This window comes from Symphodus melops (assembly GCF_947650265.1).
Source record: "Symphodus melops genome assembly, chromosome: 18".
NCBI lineage: Eukaryota > Metazoa > Chordata > Actinopteri > Labriformes > Labridae > Symphodus > Symphodus melops.
In genome coordinates this window covers 22,325,454-22,330,563 of record NC_136708.1, presented here as the reverse complement: position 1 = coordinate 22,330,563, position 5,110 = coordinate 22,325,454, and positions in this window count along the sequence as shown.

Below are 5,110 nucleotides of genomic sequence, written 5' to 3'. Positions count from 1 at the left end.
TCGTGTGGCGTGAGGTCGTGTGGCGTGAGGTCGTGTGGCGTTCCCTGGAGCGCTCCAACAACATGACTCGTTGACGGTGAAGTATGGCGCTGAGTGAAGAGGTACACATGGCTCCGCCTGCAGCGCTGGATAGTCTCGCCGCCTCTGACGGGTTTTAAAGGGCGCCGAGCTGACCGCCGCCTTTCGTCCCCACACACACATTTAGGATCTATCCCTTTAAGAGCGTGGTTTCCTGTGCTGAGCAGGACGCGACCACGCCAACCTGTTGACGGGACGGGGACGTGACACTCGGGGGGTTTTATAAGAAACGTCTGTAAACCTTTCACGTCCTGCCGCCACACTTTTCTTCATGACCACTCCAACAATAACAAATCAGACTGTTGCACGTCCGCGGCAGCCATCTTGCAGCACAACCTTCCCCTCCGCTCTGAACCCGTGCATGCTCTCGTGTTATCACACTCACAAACAACTCCTGAACACACACACACACACACACACGCCGTGCACGTAAAAGAACCGCTTCCTCTCTGCTCATTGGCTGATCAGGTGAGAGCGCTTCAAACTGTCACCACGGCGTCGTCACTTCCACGTGGTTGTTTTCACGTGTCGCCCAGTGGAGAAGAAGAAGTGTGTACACTTATAGAGAATGAGCCAATCAGAGGCAGAGTAGTGAGGGTCATCCCTCTGCAGCAGACTACAATCAATGCTGTGACTCAGACTGGACTTAGAACAACAGGTACGTACACCTGCTCTCAGAGACCCCCCCCCCCCCCCCCCCCCCCCTGTAGAGTTCAGAAGCTCATCTGAGACGTGATCCCTACTAAACCTGTTGATCCACCTGGGAGGGTTATGACATCATGGCTAATGATGTTGAGCTGTACAGTGTAAGACATCTTGTCACCTTGGACACACTGAACAAAGATGCTGCTGTTACAGAAAAGGTCAGATTATTGCATCATGCCAATTATGGTCCTCACTAGTATAGAAAAAGCACTACGTGTCGGTATCATTGACCTACATGTGCACACCTGAGTTTACCCAGCCCGGTTCTGACTCATCCTGCACGAGCCATGCTCCCGAGCTTCCTGTTCAGATTCTGTGTGTGTGTGTGTGTGTGTGTGTGTGTGTGTGTGTGAAACTCGCTGTGCACTGCCTGCGTCTTCAGTTTATTACGTCGCTGCGTGACGCACAGCAGAGAGAGACAAGAGAGAGGAGAGGTGAGGAATGGAGGGAGGAGAGGAGAATTTTCTCTGTCACCCAGCATGCAATGACCTTAGTTTTATGTCAAGGCGGAGGTCTCTCTCTCTCACACACACACATGCTGTCCCTCTCCTCTCATAGGTCTTTTACAACACGCGCGCGCGCGCGCGCGCACACACACACAGTGCCTGGTGTCAGCATGTGGAGACGTGAACGTCAAGCCGCATCTTATTCAGCTCACATCACTGCTGCCTGTCTGTCCCGCCTCTCCCCTCCGCTCCGACACACACAGCCTCTCAAAACACACACACACACACACACACACACACCCACACACACACACACACACACACACACACAGACATACACACACAAACTAAACGAACAATTGCATCCCCTTAAAAAGAGACTCAAAAGCGAAAGATGACATTAGCATGCAGCTCGCAGCAGAATCCCTTTAAAAGCCGGTATATCTGTGTGTGTGTGTGTGTGTGTGTGTGTGTGTGTGTGTGTGTGTGTGTGTGTGTGTGTGTGTGTGTGTGTGTGTGTGTGTCCACATGGCAGCAGATCATGCTTACTGATGGTCCGGGATCCTATGCAGCCCATGTTGTCTTACAGAGGCTCGAGCAGCTCGGGGAAAATCAAATCCATCCGTCCAGCGGGCATCTCTCCGCGGGTTCACTCTCTCTGCGCTCTCCCCTCTTCTTCTTCTTCTTCTTCTTCTTCTCTTCCTCCTCTCTGACTCCTCTTCTTCACCGTCCTCCTCTCCTCCGAGTGTGAGACAGAGAGAGGCTGTGTGTCATCCGCTTCGCTTCCCCTCTCTCTCTCTCTCTCTCTCTCTCTCTCTCCGTCGTCACACACTCCTGTTTCCCTCAGTCATCGTCGACGTCGCTCCCTCCCTCTCTCTCTCTCTCTCTCTCTCTCTCTCTCTCTGATCACGCACCCTCGCGCTCTCAGAAGTAGAGGCTCTTATACTGAAGCTGTAGTTTAATATTAAAGCTAAAGTTTGCTGTTTTGTTGATCCATATAAATGTTTGTTAATTTAATGACAGATCTCATCTTGTAGTTTTTGTTGTCTGTGAAACATGGAGCGCTGAACGCTGCAGGGCTGCCAGGAGAGGGCTGCTCACAGTGCTGGGAGTAGAGAACCAGCACGCCCTCTACAGGCGTATCCTGGCATTACACCGACATTTACCCCAGGATCTGCATAAAAGGTCAACTTTGATATCAACATGATGCTACCTGCAGAAGGTAGCAATGTCCAGGTGTCCTGTGCACGTCGTCATGACTCCAGGCTGTGAGTGTTCCGAGCGAGGACTGCAGCCTCCGTACACGGGGGGCGTGCGTCATGACCACCAGGCTCTCCGGCGCCCCCTGGCTCCTGTGCTTCAGCTAATTAGTCTCGTGTGCAGCCAGCCTAACACACGAACATGAAGTCTGCTACACACAGATTATCTCAGCGAGCTGACGGACTCAGATCTGGACTTCGTTGAGCGAGTCCCAGGCTCCCTGCACGCGGCCCCTGATGAGCCGTCTAATGACCTCATTGTCATCATCACTGGGGGATTGTGCGCTTTCCTTCCGCTCGAGTAAAGACGAGTAGGTGTTGATTGTGATGCGTGTGTATCCAGTCTGCAGCTGGGCTCTCTAACAATCCTCTACAGCTGTTCTCCTCCTCCCGACATGTCTGCCCTCGCCGCCATCCAGCCGCACTCACTATGAATACGTAAACACGCCGCCATCCAGCCGGCGCCCCCGACTTTATTAACTCCATCTCAGACTGAGAAGTCCTGAACTCCACTCTGTGATGAGCTCAATAAACACACACACACACACACACACACACACACACACACACTTTAAAGGGACAGTCTGTTATTTCTCAGCTGAGGGTTTCAGGTGCCGCTCAACGACGCCGCTCAGCTCGGCCTTTTTCAGACGCTGCTCGCCTGAACCATGTGACCCATCCTGACATCCTTCAGCTCATTTTAACTGACCTGAGGAAGCTCTACGTCTGTGAGCAGGCGAACTGATTGAAGGATTTATAAAGTGTATCATATCTTATGTAATCTTAGCGCCTTGATGCGAGCAGGAAGACCACGTCTGCTCGCCCTCAGGGTTTATTCTAAGCGCCTGTCGCCGTCAGTGTACTCGCGCTAAACACCAGAAGAAGCTGCCAGATTGTGTCACCGCTCGGCTGTCGTCAGAGGCAGCACAGTCTGAGACGTTGGACAGATTTACCGTCTTCCCTCCGACCCCGTCTCCTCTGGATGGGAACAAAAACATCATTACTGACCGTTCATCACAGAAGCTGAGCGGGCTCTGACGGCGGCGGGCGGCGGGCGGCGGGGGGGAAAGAGAGGTGGGTTCATGGACGCAGGCGTCTCTCAGACGTACAGATTCTATTTATTCAGAGTGAAGACGTCTGACAGTTTGTGGCGGCGTGCGCTGACAGCTGAGAGCTGCTCGCTGGATTCTTGGCGTGGTGACGCCTCTGGTCTCCCCCGGGCGGCTTGTGACGGCCTGCGTGATGACAGCAGGGGACAGTAATGAGACCAGACCTGCTGCATGGAGCCGTTTTTAATAAAATATCACAAATGTCAACCAAACCAAGACGAGGGAACATGGAGACACGGCGTGCAGGAGGATGTGTGAGGGAGCACGAGCGCTACAGTCTGCATGTGGACTCTTCAGGGTGTGGAGGATTCACTCCTGAACCGTCTGGTCCTGGTTTCAGAGAGCCCGTCCACCACAGAATGACGTCAGAGCCAAACAGAAGCCTGCCTTTATATTTGTTATTTATCACACCTGCAGTCAGAACACTTTAAGTGGTTCAGTGATGCAACAGTTCTGAGCATTAGTGGCCTGGATGTATGAAGTGTCAGAGACCTCAGAAGTGGACCCGTCTGATCCACTTCATGGGTCTTGGTGAGGACTCGGTCTGGATCAGCTGCAGGTGTCGATGAAAGCGTGGACAGGTTAGTCCAGCTTCTCATTCTGGATCTGTTCCTCAGGTGACGGGAGGCGGAAGCTCGTAGCCTCGTGTTTGCAGATCGTGAGTGAGAGCCAATCAGAGACGAGCAGCCTCCCTCTGTAGGAGTTTAAATCTGTGATCTGCGATCGTTAATATTTCATTTTCAATCAGATTTTAAAATGCAGCAGAGTAAAAAAACACATTGATTCAGATTCACCTTTTCAGACGTTGTGTTTGGGGAGTCGGAGGAAGGCGGGAGGTCTTTGTCGAGGAAGTGTTGCCATGATGTCTCATGAAAAGTGAACGAGGAAAGGCGAAGGCGAGACGGGAATTAGAGAGGAAGGAAGGAAGCAGAGAGAGAGAGAGCGAGCGAGAGAGAAACATGTGAGACTTTAGGAATCAAAGTCGCCTGAGAGGGTGAGGAGAGGGAGGGAGGGAAAGTCTATGAGTCATGCCGAAAGATGAGCACAAAGAATTGAAGCAGAGAGAAATGATGTGAGGAGTTAAAGAAGAGGACGAGGTTTATTAGTATGCAGGAGGAGAGAGAGAGGACGGGCGAGGGAAGGTGAGATGAAGGAGAGAGAGAGGCTGACACACGTATCTGCATATGAAGACAAACATGGAGCTTTCCATTTATAACTGTGTGTGTGTGTGTGTGTGTGTGTGTGTGTGTGTGAATGCATAATTGTACAGCTGCTTGCTTGTCTTTTTGTGTGTTTGTGAGGACAAAAGACAGACAGAACGACTCGTCTGGGGACAATAGTTGTTCCAATGTGTTTTGCTTGTAACACACAGAGAACAGTCGACCTCTGTGCTGCTGCCCAGATGTCCTCACAAAGATAGAGAAAGGAGGAGCAGAGGCGTCCCTCAGCTCCTGGACTCAGGTGAGGATGACTGAGTGTCTCACTGAACATGGACATTAAGCTTTCTGCCGGG